This window comes from Thermobia domestica, chromosome 4 (assembly GCF_964235325.1).
Source record: "Thermobia domestica chromosome 4, izTheDome1.hap1.1, whole genome shotgun sequence".
Taxonomy (NCBI): Eukaryota; Metazoa; Arthropoda; class Insecta; order Zygentoma; family Lepismatidae; genus Thermobia; species Thermobia domestica.
In genome coordinates, this window is record NC_137457.1 from 221,247,791 (window position 1) to 221,267,729 (window position 19,939).

Sequence of the window (19,939 nt, forward strand, 5' to 3'; positions counted from 1 at the left end):
TTTAGTTGAAGCTATTAAACGACATGCGCAGTTGGTTACTCCAAGAGCTAGTAAGATAGTAGTTCTTATTTGCTAAGAGGCAGAAAACACGTTATTTCGATATATGTTGTTTGACTACAAGGGAGCACTTCACAACTGATTACTGAGTGATAAGATCTGTGGTATTCTGTTCAACTTTCCTTTAGGCAATTTTAAACGTAATAGACAATATTTGTCTGACCTTGTCAGTGCCTGAGGCAGAAGACAAAATCAATGAAAATGTTTTCAACATAACATTTTCGATTTATGTTTATCTCCTATCCGTTTTTGTTACGATTGCCTCCTTTAGAAATATCAGCTCTCTTTTTTTGGCCCGTATAAGGAAATGCTATTGCGGTTTTCCAACGTTCAATATTTTTGGCAAAATTAACACTTTCAAATAAAGCTAAACAAGCATATGTTTCACAGACAAAACAATATGTAAAGTTCTACTTTCCAGTTAGGCAACATTCCTTCAAAAAATTGTAACTATAGTTTGCATCTCAAGTAATAGGGTAAATGTGCCAGTAGTCGACCATTTAAGGAGATTTTCAACTTTGTTAAAGTATAAAAAAATCATTTTTTACTAATAACTTTTACTGCATATGTCATTAGAAAGAACAGTGTTTAAATTTTACGTTTGTGTAGCTCGCATAGGAAATCTTTTATAAATAATTACACAGGAAAAAGAAAATACCAGAAACCCTGAAAAAAACAGTAGTCGGCCTATGAAAACCAAAGGTCAGCCACTACTTTAACCAGTACTCAGCCACACTATAGAATTGACTTTTTTAATGGAATTTTAGAGATCAATTCCTCAGTAGCAAATTAAGGGACAAATATATTGCACTCAGAGTTCCTACAAAGAAAAACTACGTGGAAAACAGGCCCGCAACTAGAGGGAGCTAGGGGGCCTGGCCCTCCTAAACGTTTCGTGGCCCCTCCAGACCTCAACACAAAAAACACAATTTAGATATGTGTAAGAGATTTTTAATGACTTGCCCCCCCTAACATATCTATGCCCCCCAAACCTCTGTGGCCAGAAGCAGGCCTGGTGGAAAATATATTGCGATACAAGAAAAAAGACTTCTTGTATGATATTTACCATAAACTAAGAAAAATGTGCCTCGGCCTAGACTAGCCTATTTAAAACTAATATATAGGCCTATTTATATTTACATTTATATTTACATTGAGATTTATATTTAGCTATGACATTAACTCTTTAATATGAAGTTCATTAAGCACATTCAGGACACATAAGCACTTGTTTAGCAGGTTCCTCGTACGATAATTCACTGAGGCACGTGCATTTTAAGTGGTACCAGTGATCACAAAAGTGACACCCAATATATTTAAGTGTATCGTTCTCAATATCACTTATGAATTCTTAGACGGCATTTCAACAACTTCTTGCGTCTCGTCTTTTTAACTACTAGTGCTACTTGGCTTGACAGTCCTTTTCTTTTTGTTTGACTTAAAATTTTTCCTTTCTTTTGTATTCTCTCCCTTTTTCATTTTAGATATTTCTCTTCTAGTTTTCTTTTCTTTTCATTCTTTACCATCTGATAATTTCTCCATACTTGGTAGGATACTGCACTTTGAACTTTTTCTCTGGGCACATGTTTGTTAGTTTTGTTTTTGATTGGAGCTAGCCAGAAAAGATGCTAATCAAAGCCAGATGATATGGAAGTATTTTACGAAGGTTTTCTTTGAATTTCTTCTGAGATCATATGAAGTTATTTCTGGCTCTACTGACTGTAGAAACAGAAGCAGACCTTTCACCTTGCGTCGCTTCAGTACAAGATGCCATAACGGATATGTTGTTTTCCTGGTTTGAGTCAGACGTAACGTCTATTTCTGATATCGAAGATATATTTGTAGGCTCTAGACGGCCAATTGCTAAAATTTGGTACGTTCCAGGACTAAGATATCGAGCATTTCACTAGCAAGTATCTACTGATAGCAGATCGATCCTCTTCGGACAGAACAATAGCCTTATATGTGTTTATTAGTGTAGAATAAGAAGACTCTTTGGATAGAGTATGCTCAACGCACCTGATTGCAAAAACATCTGACACTGAGTCTATTCCAGTAGGTCTTTTTACTGGTTGAAAGAAACGCTAAACACGCGTTCTTAAACTGTTAGACATATTTTCCTCACGCTCACAGTGAGTTAGAATGTAAATATTTATGATTATTCTGTATTGTTTCGGCAATCAGGCAACTCTAGGAACAGAGCAGATAAGAACAGATAATAATAATAATAATAATAATAATAGTAATAATAATAATAATAATAATAATAATAATAATAATAATAATAATAATAATAATAATAGTTGAAGAGCAATTGCAGCCTTGGAATTAAAAACGTGCAGAAACGCGACATTGTGCGGAGTAATTTAAAAAAAAAAAAATAAATCAATTAGATATGGATAACCCTTACTTCCTCATAGCTACCTTAGATTAAAAGACTAAGCTATGATCAGGGTCAAGGGCGTCGATCCTGGTAGGGCCGGGGGGCCCGGGCCCCCAAAGCTTATGTAGGGCGTATGCTTAGGGTAAAATAAATACTCATTACCTGTCCTTTTTAAATTTTAGAGAAATAATTCAGTCCAGCCATAAATCCTTAAACTTTTTTCCCTCTGTTCTAGAAAAATACAAGAATTGAAATGGTTACAATACCAGACTGATATTAAAGTACGGGACAAAAATAAACGACCAACATCGTCATAAGTTTTAATGGCATTTTCGATCGTTTAATTTTTTCCCGTACTTTATAACTGTATTATACTTGTATGATGCAATTAGTGACATCATAACAGTTACTTTTTCATTAAATCTTTAGAAAAGTCTTCTACGTATTAGTTAAGTGTCTTAGTTGTATGTCATGTGTCATTTAAATTGAATGAATGATAAGTGGATTACTACTGGAGTATATGTATCCAGTAGTCGTCCGTTGAAAGTAATGGGGGGCTGACCATTGGAAATTGAAGTGAAGAGTCATTTCCAGTAGTCAGCCCCGAATGGCTGACTACCGGAAAACGTTATCAAAAATGCAACTTGTAGTCACCCCCCCTTATTTCTACGCAATATCTTGTTTTGTATCATAAACCACGAATTTTTAATAAGCTACGATACATTCATGCATAGAAGAAAGCAATAACTCGTACTATTTTGCAATAATATAATTTTAACTTAACTTTGAAGTAAAGCTTCTTCCTTATTTTTTTATTAACAAAATGCGCACTTTGCTCACTTGCATCAGCAGACCTCAAATAATAATTTTTCTTTTCTGCCACGAGGAGTCACACCAGGCCAGAACAAATGAGGTTGAATACTGGAGCTCTGATTTAAGTTGTAGTTGATTATTTGTTTGATAACAAGCTACTGTATGTTTATTTAATGTGCTTTTTACTGAAAAATGGCTGACTACTGGAGACGGCTGACTTTAGGCACACTTACCCTCCTAACTAACTAACTAATTCTATGGCCTATGGAACCCGGAGGTTCAATGCCGCATTCACAAAAGCTCTCCACTGACTTCTATCCTTAGCTAACTGGATCCAGTTTCTACTTTGTATTCCTATTTCTGCGAGATCCATCTTAATATTGTCCTCCCATCTGCGCCTAGATCTTCCTAATTATAACCTCAAGTAATATGTAACATAATAATAAAATAATAATAATAATAATAATAATAATAATAATAATAATAATAATATCTTAGTATCAAACTTTAAGCGATTTTTATATGATGCATATATTCATGAAAATAGTCACTACTTGTTATGTACTCATTTGGTGTTCCCCTAGGGTTACTAGGAATTGAAATCAGGATCTCTGACAGTGCAGTCCAGTATGCTAACTGTATGACCGCAGAGCACGGATCAGACAAAAAACATTTTCATAACGTTTTGCTACCCCTCCTTTTCCCGTATCGATTAAAGTTCCATCCGTGAAGGAATTGTTTTCAATTCTGGGTGAAATCAGTCACTTTTTTCTGTAGAATCGAAATGTCCAATAAGAAATGGGGGTCCCACTTTAAAATTTTAAAGTTACCCCTACCGCCAAAGGGAATGGGGATAGCGGATTTTGTTTGGTATAATTGAACTATACATATAAAGCAGAAACATATATTCTCATTTTGGGCGTGTGTTTTCAATTTGATATTAACTTAGAAATCTATTTGAACTTTGGTAGTGCTAGCATTTCCATAGCGTCATCATCGTATACAAACAGATGGTGAATAAAAGTGACAGAGGTTTGAAAGCTGACAGTTTATCTGATTTTGTTTTTATAACCAATTCAAATGTTAAAAATGTAACGTTGTATTTAGAAAAAATAAAATATCCTTATATTGAAAGAAAACCGGACTGGGAACCGAACCGTCAATCATTACTGTAATTTCAAGCGCCTCGCTAAACCCACTTATTTTCTTCTTAATTTACGTCGCGAAAGGCGGCCCCGAAGTTCACTTACCAAAGTCTACTTTCCCCTTATCAGTACTTTCTGTATATTTCCTACTCGGTTATACACGTTTTACAGTAACCTTGAATGATAGGGACACAAACACAGACACATCAAGAACATTTAAAATTCCAAAAGTTCTCCCACCGGGAATCAAACCCGGTACCTTGTACACCCCAGACACACATGCTAGCCACTAGACCACACAGCCAAGTTATAAAGCCAGATATATATATAATAATTCTACTGGAAATGCACGAGATATGCACTTGTAATACATTGAGTGATTTATTCGAGAGAGGCAAAGCACTTTACTTTGAATTCATTTCTTGGTTTCGTTTCTACTGTGTTTATTCTTTGTATTTTTCGTACACTACTTGAAAAAGCAAATACATTTTTCGCTACGGTGTCCAGAAATACTATTTTAACTGATCATAAAACAGAAATCTTTCGGTGAAATAATATGGGGTAATGTGTGCTATTCTAGTTTCATACCGAGTTCCTTCGTAGCTAAGCGGTTAGCATACAAACCTTTGACGTAAGAGACCCGGTTCGATTCCCGGTGTGAGCTCATGTGGTTCGGATTTCACGCTAATCAGTAGGTAAACGTCTCATATAGCCTCGATGCTGAAAGGGATGTTAAAATCAACTCTACATTATTTTATACCATCAATTGAAGCAAAAGGTAGACGATACTATCCTGTTTAAAACATGCATTTATTTCTTTGACACATATTACAAAGCATCGGACTATTTGCGACACTTCAAGAAAAAGATGCTTTATGAATATTAAGTCGCTTCAAGCGTTCAAATCGCTTTGTAAAAATCCAGATTATGAATTGCAATAACTTTTTACGTTGTAATTAAAATTACAGCATATATTGTTTTCTATCTCTCTCACATACTTTCTCTCTCTCTCTTTCTTTCTCTATATATACACACCTGTATATTACAATGGGTATCAGAACATGAATAATTTTCATTTTGGACGTGTGATTTAAGGTTGGTATTCAAATCAGAAAGTTGTTCCCATTATAACAATGTTAACGTTCCTCATTTTAGCGTCTTCGTATATAAATGATGACCGGGTGAACAAATGTAACAGGCTTTGAAACGTGGTAGTTCATCTGATTTTTTTTCAAGCACTTCAAAGCAGAACTTTATATTTAAAGAAATGTTTCCATATGTTGAAAAAAATCAAAACTGCCGGGAGGCAGATTCGAACTGCCGCCCTTCGATACTAGACTTTCAAGAACACTACTAAACACGCTTGACCACCGAGACAATTCATGAAAGAATATGTTGTAATAATGCTCATATATCGCTCCAAGCGCACGTTCACACCTGAAGTTTTAAATAGTCATTTTCTCCCTATATCAGTTATTTCAACTGAAGATATTGACTGATTTTGCATATTGGAACTGTGCATGAAGTGTGAATTGCATATTAAACGCAGAAATACGTAGTTGACTCTTCAGTTCATGTTTCTGTTCAATAGCTTCACATGTTAGTGAGTGTTTCCTAATACCTGTGTCATTTTCCCTCTTTTTTCCCACGGGATATTCTTCGTATAATTATTTGACACACTAAGGTTTCATAAGATTAAAGGTTTTTTGCTTATAATTTTCTTATTTTGCTTTATTTTTTCTCTAAAATAATAAATAATTATGCATTATTACACTGCTTTGTTAAGGAAAGCACAAAGAAGCGATAATATAGTCAGAAAATCGAGTTATTAATGAAAAAGTTGTATAATATTACGTTATGTGTCTTCACCAAAATAGAGCCGGATAAAAATATATTTAACCGGGCCCCGGGGGCCCGAAAGAACGGTAATTTTGAAAAAAAAAAAAAAAAGTAGCCAGCAATGAAAATATTATTAAAATATATTTTTAGAGAATTAAGTTTCGGTACCGTGCAAAAGTTGTATAATGTTATATTATGTTTCCTCACCAAAACAGCCGGATTAAAAGATATTTAACCGGGCCCCGGGGGCCCCAAAGAACGTTAATTTTGAGAAAGATATAGTTGCGAGTAGTGAAAATATTGAAATATTTTTTTAGAAAGTTAAGTTTGAGTACCGTGCAAAATTTATAATGTCATGTTTCCTCACTAAAACAGAGTCGGATAAAAAGATATTTAACCGGGCCCCGGGAGCCCAAAAAAAAATTAATGCTGAAAAAATATGGTTGTGAGTAGTGAAAATATTATTGAAATATTTGTTTTCAGAAAATTAAGTTTGAGTACCGTGCAAAACTTGTATAATGCTATGTTTCTTCCCCAAAACAGAGGCAGATAAAAATATTTCACCAGGCCCTGCGGGTCCGAAAAGTGTTATTATTTCTTTTTAAATATATATACCATTATTTTAAGTATGTATAGAAAATTGGTTAAGATTCCTAATACTTTAACTTGACCCCAGGATTTTAAATGTTCTGATCTGATGTGCAGCTCTTCGCCTGATTGGTGTTTAGTAGATATAATAGTACGGACACAAATACATAAGGTAAGGTTGAAAAATTGACCAACAAACACCAAACCAGCGCAGAACTCACCACGTGGAGATGGCTACACAGCTCTTACTTAAAGCTCCTTAGCGGAATCTTGGAACAAAATATTGAGATTTATGTCCGAAGCTTGGTAGATACTTTCGTGCTTCCAGTTTTGCGCGAATATAACCGTCTCGTGCAACACTACCGCATACTTCTGAAGAAGATTCTGTTACTACCTTTACACACCTCTCCAAAGCCTGTGTGTGGAAGGGGAACGTGACAAACTGTGGAACCTCCTCTTTTCCATAATCATTTCGGTTAGTTCTTCTGTTGATATGTTAGCCGAAATTGGAGGGTTCGTTACTATTACTTCTGACCAATCGATCAAATCGATATAATCCGCATATTCTTCAGTGCTTTGCCTATTGCAATTGTCAATTAGAACTATAGTTTGGTATTTTCGGCATCAAAATAGAGACCCTTAAAATTAGTAGCTTTACACTGTAGACGGTTTCTTTTTCTTTTTTGCTAGTTTCGTACGGATTTTGTTTTTATCTACTACCTTGTCTTAGTTAGTTTTGTTCAGTAAATTCATATCTTCTAAAACAGCGGATACAATTTTAGCAGCCGACCTATTCGATATACCTGTTAAATCTTTTGCGGTACTCATTTGTTTAGGGCTCACTATTGTTTATTTAGGTCTACTTTAGATTTTATTCTCTAAACGATAGCTCCATGCGAACTCTTCATCGTCTGAATTCGGGGTGGAAGCGCTTAATGTATGTTCCAAGTACGGGATTGAGGCTAACGATTGTAACCCTCTTGTAATTGGTACCGTAGCATCATAATTAATCTGTGTGTCATGCTTTCTTTTGAGCCTATGGGTTTCTGCTTCATCTACATTGCAACTCGTCATTTGTCTCTGATTTCTCTGATCTAATATGAGCTCCCACTCCAAAAGCGGCATATAATTTGATTTACCACACTTACAGGTTAATCTATCGCAGCATTTGCAAGAGAAAATATCACATAACTTCTGAGCACCGTTCTTAAATTTCTTTAATTTGGCTCTTAATGGGGTTAATGATCGTTTTGCATTTTGAGTTGTAATTCAAAATCATATGCTTAATTCGAAGTCAAGACAATACAGGAAGAGAGGCTCGCAGCCATATTGTTTCTAGTTTATTTGAATTCAACAATGTAAGCGCCGCCTTCGGAAAGCCAGTGATGTATTTTGCATCCAGATGCGAAAAAGTAATATTCTCTTAAAGTTTGAGAGTTCTGAGCTGGGCTCAACACAAAGGTTTTTCGTGTGTTAATATGGTAGTTATAAAAGTTAGTTAAGCTCTTAATAGTTATTTGCGTATATTGAAACAATGTATTTCATGTTTTATGTATTAATAGTATTGTCTGGTAAAATGTTATTATTACCTAAAACCATTTTATTTGAACAAAAAATTGAGAACTTTAGGGCCACGGGGGCCCGGTTAAATATTGTTTTAAAATCAACATATTTGACATGGCTTCATTTCGTACCAATGCACAACTTTTGATAACTACTCAATCCTGAATATCAGAAAAAATTTTTTTCGGCCCACCCTAATGTACATGCATTGTTTCTTCTGTCAGCCGTTAGAAAGAGCAAGCAGCAAAGATGTAGACTAGAGAGCAGAAAGTTTTTTGTGTTTTAATAAAGACTGAATCTGTACAGTGCAGCGGTCTGTGTGAAGAATATTAAGGAGACGCTTGCAACTACGTCCTTATCGTTTGCAGTTGCTACAGGTCTAAAGTCTACAGACTACGGTTTACGTGCCAATTTCGCAAGTGAAATATTGCTGCATAACAATGAAGATTTTCTGGATCGTGTCGTCTTCAGTGATAAATTGACATTTCAGCTAAGAGCTAATGTGAACACTCATAATGTTTGTATCTGGCCGTCAGCAAATTCTCAGGAGATGGTACATTTGAAACGAGACTCCCCTAAATTGAATGTGTTTTGTGCCATATGGCGGAAAGTTTATGGGTCTTTCTCGCCTATCGACTAGATGTGTGCCGTGTGACGAATGAATCTTACATTGAACACTTGTAGCAAAGACTGTTTGAGGTGCTCTTTTACTTGATGCATTGCTTATAATTGTACGTAAAATGTAATAAGTACTACGAAGACTTGACATCCTGAAATTCATTTTGAAACACCCTGCATTTCTCACCAACAGTATTGGAACTAATATGTAGAACGGAGAGAAAATTTTCCTTATAAAGTTATTGTTTACAACAACGATATTATTATTAGTCGAGACTATAACTACAACAACAACACGAGTAAGTAGTAAAAAAAAAAAAAAAAAAAAAAAAAAAAAAAAAAAAAAAACGTAATCAAATGTATTAGTCCTTGAGCCAGACCCCGAAAAATGGGGTATCTGGTTTCATTTAGAGGGAGTAAAAGCCACCTGCATTTCTGAGTAGCTAATATTCTGAACTTTCAGATTTGGCATGATACTTTTCTGAAAGCGGTAGCTTTCAGGGGGTAAACCCCCCCAATTTAGAATCTTACAGACATTTTTTACTTAGCTCAGTGGTCTTTTGAAATACCTATATATCTGTCCACTTTAGTCATAGAACAATGAGTTATACCTCTTTCGATTCGGAATTAAATAGGCTTTAAAGTGATGTAACACACTTACCTATAGTACTGACGAAAGAGAAGTAATGAGGGAAAAAATAAGAAAAATTCCCTTTTTACCATTTTCTTCTCTTATTACGTGGAAACACTGCATGAAGAATAAAGGACACCTATATTTCAGAGTAACGAATACTATAAGCTTTCATATATGGTATAGTACTTCACTGTGGGTGGTAGCTTTCAGTTGCTAAAACCCTCTTTTTAGATTTCTAATGAAAATGGTAACGAAATCCTGTGGTCTTTCGAAATTCCTCTAACTATGTTCGTTATGATCACAGAAGTAAAAATTACGTCTCTTTAGTTTTAGAATTATATAGGCTTTTAGACTATTAATACAGTTTTCAATAGTACTGACGAAAGGGAAGTAATAAGGGAAAATGTAAGAAAAATTCCCTTTTTACAATTTTCTTCTTTTATTACGTGGCAACACTGCATGAGGAGTGAAAAACTCCTATATTTCAGAGTAGCCAATACTATAAGCTTTCAGATATGGTATGATACTTCACTCTGGGTGGTAGCTTTCAGTTGCTAAAACTCCCTTTTTAGATTCTTAAAGAAAATGGTAACGAAGTTCCATGGGCTTTCGAAAGAGAAAGATGATCGTGTAGCCCTACCTGGAAATATTGTGCCTGGTAAATTTACTCAATTTGCTTGCGATAACATTGATAGGTTGGAGGAGACCCACTGGGGCGGGAACCACTCATCGTGTGAATGGAATAGCAATACAGTTAGAATCAAAGTCACAAATTACTAATCTGGTTACAACAAAAAATAGCAGTAAAGACAAGACAATGAACTTTTGTTGGTGCCACGAAAGAGCTAACGCCTTACATTCCTGTGAAAAGAGTTGGTCCAGTTGTAATTGGGTATGATGATCCTATTTGTGAAGAGTTCGTTGCAGCGTCAAGGTCTAAGAATTTATTTTGGATTATCTTGCGGTGTATAGATCCCCAGAATCAGCTAATTCCAAGTTGGACTGGATTTAACATCAATCTACTGAGGAATCGTGAAATTCAACCAACAAGCATTAGCTACCTACCAACAATAAATTCGCCAGCAACCAGTATGACTACAATACATGAGATACTAAATCGTTCACTCATCATAAAGAAGCAACTACAACTTCAGTCTTTAGTTCTAACTGCAGATCAAGCTATTTACTCAAAAGCAAATGAAATTGTATGCAAGAATACTGAAAAGTACCGGACAATAGTTTTAAATCTTGGAGGATTGCATACTATTTGTAACTTCATGGGCATAATCGGTAGACCATTTCAAGATTCTGGCTTGCCGGAGCTCTTATCCGAATCAGGAACTGTTGCTGAGAGGGATCCATATTTCGAAGTTTACAAGGAAAGCACTATAACCGTGCTATTCGTATGCACAAGCTAGCATTTGAGTCACTGATGAGAATAATCCTCAATGAATTCCGGTTATGGTTACAGTCCGAGTACATAGATATCTTTCCTGTGCTGAGTCTAACATATCTCAATTGTTCGAGGAAATAGGAGACGCCACTACTGAGCAGTTATCTCAAATTTTGTCAGAACAGTCTTTTGTAACAATTTGGAAAATGTTTGAAGCATATCTGGACCATCTAAGGCACGAAAATTGTGACCTATCTTCCTTTTGGATATCCTACGTCGATATGGTAGATGTTCTTTTAATGACAGTTCGCGCAACAAGAGAAGGTAACTAACCGCTTTATCTGGTAAGTATTCGAAAGATGATCCCGTGGTGTTTTGCATATGACCATCTAAATTATGCACACTATCTTTCGGTATATTACAATGAAATGTTAGGTCTTGAGAAAAATCATCCAACTGTGTATGAAGCATTTCAGAGAGGCGAGTTCTCCGTCCAAATGGGGACAGTCAATCCATTTGGGAAAATTCCTGCAGACCAAGTAATTGAAGAGACTGTCAACAAAGATACCCAAGGGCCTGCTGGAATAATCAAATTTAGCACCAGGCAGGCTGCTGTTGAAAGGTACTATTTAGTTTCAGATGTAAGGGCAGAATTTCTACGTATCCTTAGAGAAGCCACAAATTCTTTGCTAAAAAGTAAAATCACTCATCATGACCTTTCACCATCGAGAATCAAGAAGGATGAAAAAAATGTTTCATCGATGGTTGAGATATTGACGAAGGAATGGACAAATCCTTTCAAGGAATCTAATCTGCTAAATGTATCTTCTGGTATGGTAGCTTCTGTAGACACCACAAACAACTTACTTAATGCTTATGAGAAAGGTGAGAAAGCATATAAGAACTTTAAAGAGCAACGCCTCCAGAAAGGTGTGCAGCCAGGGGCATTCCACGCTCCAATGCGTAAGCAAGGATTAAAGACGTTTGCCCATTCAAAGAAAAGTAAAACTATTAAAGTTAAAGGGAGAGACGTTATTCTGAAAGCAGGCAGGGGTATTTTTGCCCAGATGGCTATAATAGCTCAAAAAAGGAATCTAAACATGAGGGAAGTGCTTGTTTATCCTCTTGAACCATTACCTTGGTCTCTGGCAACGCCACAGGGAACCATTAGGAAAACCGTGAAGTCAAAGCTGATGGATATGTTAAGTAGAAACTGCGAGTCAGAAACAATACCGGAAGAGACTTCAGCATACATTGTTGACGCAATGAGCCAGGTGCACAAATTAATGGAAGTACCTAAAACATTTGGCCTCCTAGCAGAAAAGTTACTTTCAAAAATATTACTTGATTCTGGTCGTTGTCCTCGTGTTGATATCATATTTTATACCTATGAAAGTAGGTCTATAAAAAATGCAGAAAGAATGCGGAGGGTCTCTGAGGACAGTATGTATATTCAAAACATCATGGCTGGACATCCAGTCAGAAACTGGAGAAAATTCTTGAGCAACACTAATAACAGATGTGAGCTCATTCACTTTCTGTGGAAAGAATGGCAGCTTTCAAAGTATACTCAAAAACTGGGTAACAAAATTGTGTTTTTAACATGCGAGAAGGAGTGTTGTCAACTGTCTTCAACATTACCAGTGACAAACATTCCAGAATTATGGTCTTCACAGGAGGAAGCAGACACAAGACTTGTGCTTCATGCGTTTCATGCTCTTAGATCAGGCTGCTCTACCATTATAATCAACAGTGAAGATACAGTGTTGCAGTCAAAGTACTGAGCACCTTTGAGGAACTAACAAAGCATGGAGGACATTTTCCTGAAGAGTGGAACATATAACCGTCTTTGTTACCACGATATGAATAAGACATATCACGCAAATGGGGAAAACATTTGTGCAGCCTTAGCAGGATTTCATACTATCACAGGCTGTGATACAGTGAGTGCTTTTGCTGGTAAGGAGAAGTGTAAAGCTTTTACACTTTTTAAAAAGGGAGAGTTTGTACAGGCACTGAAGGAACTGTCAGAAAGTTTTGAACCCAAGGAAGAGACGATGGATATAGTAGAAAAGTTCGTTTGTAGGTTGTATGGTCACAATGTGAACTCTGTAAATGAATTAAGGTACTCGCTGTTCTGTGCAAAGAAAGGTTTAGTTGAATTCCATCTGCTACCACCATGCAAGAAGGCTCTTGAGAAACATACCCAGAGAGCTAACTACCAAGCAACCATTTGGAAGAAAGCACTGGAAGCGAATCCTGACATACCAAGTCCCAATCTTCATGGCTGGAGGACAAACGCATCGGGTGAGCTTGACATCGATTGGATGGATTGTCGGCCTGCACCAGAAGAAGTGATGAAGCTGTTGTCGTGTACGTGTGCTAAGAACTGTGTGCCATCCGATTGTGAGTACATGAAACATGAATTAAAGTGTACTGACATGTGAAAAATCCAAACATGTGCCAATTATCAAGATGAAGAAATATCTGAATTGTTAGACGAAGTTGTAGACTTCAATGAAGATGAATGAATCAAAATAAAGGATATAAGTATTCAACAAATACTGTGAATATGCAATTGGCTACAAACTATATCATAAGACACGCCTATTTTTCCATGTGATTATTATTTTCATGGCATATTTGAATGATGATCAACATAACTAATGTAATGTAAATAGAATGTTATTTAGATCTTGATATGTGAAGAATATTTCTAATTATGCTGTAAACATTACCGTACTGAGTTACGAACTTCTCTTTAACTTACATACCGCCATGATAGTTTACAATCAAAATATTTTCAAAGTTAAAATATTATGTTTTCGAAGTGTTTATAAAGCATGTAGATCTATTCTCTTGCACCATTCAGTTCACTTCAAACATCAAGCAATTTACGAACGGCCTGAAAAAAAAAAAAAAAAAAAACTGAAAAACATAACCCCCCTTCCTGCCTCCGCTTCTCTTTCCCTACAGAAACTTAGAATTTTCTGATCTTTCATGGTCAGTTATTCAATTATATAAAACCAGGATCAGAAAACTTATTACAGTTTTTTTTTTTTTACATCAACTTTTCTCGAAATCATTACTAAATTTTCTGCCTCTCAAGGACTAAAGAATCTGAAAAGTCGGTTTTATTCCTTGAAAGCTACCGCCCATAGGCAAGTATCATACCATATCTGAAAGCTTATAGTATTGGCTACTCTGAAATATAGGAGTTTTTCACTCCTCATGCAGTGTTGCCACGTAATAAAAGAAGAAAATTGTAAAAAGGGAATTTTTAGGGAATTTTCCTTACATTTTCCCTTATTACTTCCCTTTCGTCAGTACTATTGAAAACTGTATTAATAATCTAAAAGCCTATATAATTCTAAAACTAAAGAGACGTAATTTTTACTTCTGTGATCATAACGAACATAGTTAGAGGAATTTCGAAAGACCACGGGATTTCGTTACCATTTTCATTAGAAATCTAAAAATGGGGTTTTAGCAACTGAAAGCTACCACCCACAGTGAAGTATCATACCATATATGAAAGCTTATAGTATTCGCTACTCTGAAATATAGGTGTCCTTTACTCTTCATGCAGTATTTCCACGTAATAAGAGAAGAAAATGGTAAAAAGGGAATTTTTAGGGAATTTTTTCTTAATTTTTCCCTCATTACTTCCCTTTCGTCAGTACTATAGGTAAGTGTGTTACATCACTTTAAAGCCTATTTAATTCCGAATCAAACGAGGTATAACTCATTGTTCTATGACTAAAGTGGACAGATATATAGGTATTTCAAAAGACCACTGAGCTAAGTAAAAAATGTCTGTAAGATTCTAAATTGGGGGGGGTTTACCCCCTGAAAGCTACCGCTTTCAGAAAAGTATCATGCCAAATCTGAAAGTTCAGAATATTAGCTACTCAGAAATGCAGGTGGCATTTACTCCCTCGAGATGAAACCAGACACCCCCTCTGGCTCAAGGACTATATACTCGGTGGCCCAGGTGGCCAAAGTGGCACACACGGGTGTGTCATTTGTTTAATCCACTCCTGCGTGGACACTAATTAAGATATCGGGGTATTATTCTTGCAAAATATGGTTGGACTATAGTTTATCATATTAATTTTTTTCTTCTGGTGTCGAATTTCCTTCTCAAATTTCACCCAGGTCAAAAATTCGAGAATTTTCTGATTTCGAATTTCCTTTACTACTTTTTTCCCTGTAGCTTCCTTTGTTGTAGAAAGACCTCCTTAAGACTTGCCAGATATATACCTCGGATGGATACCTAACTGTTGACTCAACTGGACGGACCTGCGCGCAGTGTTGCCAATTTGGGAAATTAAAATTTTCCTAAATTTGGGCAAAAAATTATAAATTTTTGTTTATAAATCCGTACCTATAATCCGAGTGCAAGTCAATTTACGCCAATCGAACACTTGTCCTTACTTAACAAACGCAAGTACAGATCGTTACAATGGGGTAATTGGGGAACGCACGAAAAATTCGTATTTAGGTTCTAACCCTTGATTTTTCTGGTTTTTTTCTACTTTTCTGTTTACCGTAATATATTTTTGGTAATTAGAAGTTTTGTTCCTTAAATGTCGTCATAATACTTGTAGGATATATTAGCGGTGTACCAATGTTTAATTTAATGCTGCGTCTGTCTGATAGCAGTGTTACCAGCTACAGAAAATTTTAATTCCAGATTTTAGGGGGAAATTTTGGGAAAAATATGTTTTGTCTCTATTATTTCCCTCTTGTTGGCTATATCGGACCAAACGTACCAGTATCTGGAAGTCTCGTCTTTGCTCTACACAACGCACTATAGAAAGTTTCAATAGGATAATTAGGGGAAGTACAGTTGAGGTTTACATTAGACCTTGTTCTCTAATTGGGAAGATAACTGTGATTTTTTTAAAGGTAGAATGAGATATTTTTTATTGACATGCTTACTTTATTAGATATCGTCACAATGCTTGTAGGATATATTAGAGGGATACCAAAGCTTATTTAAGATAGTTTGTGTGTGTCTGATAGTAGTGTTGCCAGCTACAGAAAATTTTAATTCCAGATTTTAGGGGCAAATTTTGGAAAAAATTACATTTTTATTTCTATTATTTCCTTCTTGTAGGCTACATTCGAACAAACGTAACAGTGTCTAACAGCCTCATTCTTAGCCTACACAGCGCACCATAAAAAGTTTCACTAGAATAATTAGGGAAAGTACAGTTGAGGTTTATAATAAACCATGTTCTGTAAATGGTAAGAAAATGGTGAATTTCTGAGGTAGAACGAGATTTTTTTTTAAATTTCATGCTTACTTTGTTATATATCGCCATGATACTTGTAGGATATATTCTTGGAGTACTAAGGTTTATTTTCAGATAGTTTTCGTCTGTCTGATGGCAGTGTTTCCAGCCAAAACAATTAATTCCCGCTTTTAGGTGAAAAATTCGGAAAATTTCCCTTTTCCCCTGTATTATTACCCTCTTACTGGCTACATTGAAACAAACGTACCACTACCTGAAAGCTTCCTCTTTGCCCTACAGAACACACTATAAAAAGTTTCAATAGGATAATTAGAGAAGCTGTAGCCCCGGCATATTTGATTTTTGCTTGTGAGGCGTAAAAATCAAAATTTCATGTGTATGACAGAATTTTTTCTTTCCCTCTTTAGATGGAAGCAAGCGACTTCAGGATTTCACTGTATCTTGTCAACACCACAAAGATTCTTTTAGGTGATTTGAACCCCATATAGCAGGAGTGGTACTAGATACAAAAAATTTTGAAATTCAGTTAGGGAATTTTTTGTAAATTTTCACCTTTACATTTCCCTCAATAATTTCCCACCCATTAACAACACTACAATGCAACTTACACCAAAAAATAGTCACATCCATTTTCTAAAAATCAAGGCCATAACCATATCAATCGAATGAATGGTTTTTGAGCAATAAGACACTAATTGGAAATGTAGGAAAACGCCAAAAATGACCTGGGGCCGAAAGGAATAATCACACAATTTCTCTAGTATATAGGTACAAAGAAACAAAAGATTTGTAAGTTACGAGGGCTTCGACTCAAGTTCTGTTGATTGTTTCAATAATCTGCAACGTAAATCAATAAATAATAGTTGCCAGAAAAAAAACAGACATTTGAAAAAAAAACATGAAAAAGAACGATGTTTTTTATTGAAAAAAAAACTTCACAGAAAAAAACCGTTGTTTTACAACACTACTCGGTACTATCCTCTGAAAAGTGAAAACACTACAGTAAGTTTATTATCCTTTCTTCGAAGATTTAAAAGAAAGTTTTCACGCAGAAAATCCAGGTCAAGTTATAAAATTGGTAACTCCGCTAGCAGGTTGGGTACCGCTAGTAACGGAAAGGTATTTATGATTGCTGTCACCAGTTTGAAGTCACAGGGGAGAGAAAATGTTTTGTCTCGAGCTTCGCCAGCTCGTCTGCCAACCACCTGCATGTTCAGCGCTTGACGGAGGACAGAATCAACACCTCATAAGAGAGGAAAGATACCCGTTTCTGTTTTTTCTCTCATTTACAAGGCAATTTTCGTCTGTATAAATACTGTATGACAAAAACTGATCTGGAAAAAAAATCTGAAATAAGAAAAATGATCTAAAGAAACAACAACAAAGGATTGAAAGTTCGTGTTAAACGAAAACCTTTACTGACTCAAGGGACTAAAGATTAGTTCGCAATTCGTGCTAACCGAAATTCGTGTTGCACTTCCTATATCGAAGTATTTTCAAATACTAAACAAACATATCCATTACCTGTTTTAATCAATCCATTTTAATCTATTTCCATTATACGAGGGGCATTCAATAAGTAAAGAGACAAATTGCTATAGCTCAATAAAGATTTATTTCAATCTTTCAAAACTAAGGCTATTTTTCAATATAATCACCCTTTACAGTTATGCATTTGTCCCATCTTTCTTGCAGCTTCCTAATTCCCTTGGCGAAGAAATCTTTCGATTTACCCCGAAGCCACCTTTGCACCGCTGCCTTAACTTCCTCATTGTTAGCAAATCTTTTTCCACGTAGGGCGTCTTTGAGTGGTCCAAACAGGTAAAAATCAGATGGGGCGAGGTCTGGGCTGTAGGTAGGATGAGGTAAGACCTCCCAACCCAATTCTTGAAGCTTATCTCGGGTCAGCTGGGCTGTATGAGGGCGGGCGTTATCGTGCTAAAGAATGACTCCTTTTGACAAGAGTCCACGGCGTTTGCTCCTGATAGCTGGTTTAACTTTGTGTTCTAGCATCTCAGAATAGTATAGGCTGTTGATAGTTCGCTGATCTTCAAGGAAATCGCAATAGATTGGACCCTGTGAGTCCCAAAAGATAGTCAGCAGCACTTTACTAGCGGAAGGTTGAACCTTGAATTTTTTGCGAACTGGAGAGCTAGTGTGTTTCCACTCCATACTCTGCCTTTTGGTCTCAGGGTCGTAGTGATGGACCCAGGCCTCGTCACAAGTCACTATTCTTTCAAAAAAAGCGTCTCCTTCAATCAAACTTCGTTGCGTTAAGGCTTGACAAATGGAAAGCCTTGATTCTTTATGAGCGTCAGTAAGCTGTCTGGGAACCCATCTGGCACACGTTTTTCTGTACTTTAAAATGTTCCTAATGACATTGTGAACAGTTCCAACACTTACTTGAACTTCCTCAGCTATCATTTCAACAGTAATTCTTCTGTTATCACGAATAAGTCCGTCAATCCTCGATTCCAACGATGAACCAGAAACTTCCACTGGACGTCCACATCGGGGTTCATCACCTACACTTGTTCAGCCACTTTTAAACCGATCAACCCACTTGTACACATTCGCACGGTTCATACAACTGTTACCGTACTGTCTCAACATTCGAGAAAAATTTCAGTTGTTTTTACACCTTCTGCGACTAAAAACCTAATGACTGAGCGCTGTTCTTCTAAGGTGCAATCTTCTAGAGGACTTGCCATGATGAATTGATATTTTTGAAGTTATGTTGACATAAAATTACGAAACAGCAGATCAGAGCATATCCCAAGGTTGCCAGCTAACACCCCTGAAACAAAAAAAAAAAAAAAAAATGATTAGTGTTAAAAATATAGACTTTGTCTCTTTACTTATTGAATGATCCTCGTATGAACTAACTGTTTACACAGTGTATTCTCTAGCAACCAATTATTATGCATGTGTCATTACCTCTAAACCTTAACAGCCTGTGGCCTCATTCCATACCTACCAACACTTTCCCCTCTTTACGTAAATAGGCTTTATCTTCTAGGCACCCATTAAATATTCCTTCAATATGTCAGAGAATAGGTAATCGAACAGCACCTAATTCCAATTACATTCTGTATCACAGATAAACTCAACAATACTAATGAGTTAATTTCAGTTACATAACTCTTTTCACCGTACATTCGCTTCTTTCAATCTATTGTCTGAATGCATGTACCATGAGTCAACCTTGTATTCCAAATTCTCAATCTTCATTGCATGCACATCCAGCTGTTTCTTTATTTTTACCATATCAGCTCGCAACTGATCTAGTACTTCTTCACGTTTCTTTAATTCACCAATAACCAATTGCTCTATTGTTCCATTTCGTTTTTTAACTTGTTCCAAAACGTCATCTCTCTTTTCCAATTCATCTGCCAAACCTCGCATCAATTCGAATTTACAGTTACAAATTACTAGCCCTATGTTTTCTTTTTCTTCTCTTTCTACTTTCATTTTCCTCTCCTCTGCCATTTCGTTTGTTCCTTTGACAACCTCCTCTACCGTATTCTGCTTGTTAATCACCTCAACCGAACTAGACTTGCTTTCAGGAATATTTGGTGTCTTTTGGCTTTCCAGTAATTTCTTACTCTTCTTTCCTTTCTTTCTAATTTTCTTCTCATACTTTAT

At 36.1% G+C, this 19,939-nt stretch overlaps 1 protein-coding gene across 1 annotated transcript in view; it reads left to right on the forward strand.

Annotated features, from left to right (window-relative positions):
• The window catches only part of LOC145683873 (sorcin-like), an 81,439-nt gene that overhangs the window by 39,564 nt on the left and 21,936 nt on the right, over positions 1-19,939 (forward strand). The window lies entirely within an intron of this gene.